This window comes from Pollachius pollachius (assembly GCF_949987615.1).
Source record: "Pollachius pollachius genome assembly, chromosome: 5".
Lineage (NCBI taxonomy): Eukaryota > Metazoa > Chordata > Actinopteri > Gadiformes > Gadidae > Pollachius > Pollachius pollachius.
The window spans coordinates 4,344,183-4,344,833 of NC_136938.1; positions in this window are offsets into that span (position 1 = coordinate 4,344,183).

Here is a 651-nt window from a genome sequence, read left to right on the forward strand (position 1 = left end):
GGTCAGTCCGGTTAAGGGCGTGGGGGGGGGGGGGTGGCCCGCTGTTACCAGGGCTGATGGCAACACTGTCTCATTCCTGCAGTCTCTGTCAGGGTAGGGAGGGGCCGTAAGTCACACAGGCCGAAAGGGAAAGAAGTATATACTACAACCGTTTGATGAGCAGGAGGGCAATAAATTCATTAATCATCATTTTATGCCTCATCAAACTCTTTGCCAGACCCTCCATGGGAGTTACACGAATTAGCCACTGAAAAAAGCAGTCATTTCAGAAGGGCTAGGTAAGTGCTTTTTGATTGCCTTCCTGAACAATGCTTCCCCTGACAAGCTAATAAATCAGATCCATCTATACTTAAAGTGCAGCTCCTCAGAACAACAGCTCCCGATCGGGGCTCCCTGGACCAAAGGGGCTGGATGTTGGGGACAGGGGGCTCCACTACGGCCACAGTCTCTCACACGTTGGTTCTGTGTCCCGGGGTCTCATTCAGACACTGGGAGGCGCGGCTACAGGAGCCTTTGATAACTAATAAATAGTATTGTGCTGCTCTGTTCCGCTGGCAAGAAGAGCTTATGATTCAACATGATTTCTTTAATATATATATATATACAGAAATGTATATATATATATATATATACCAATATACATCCATATGT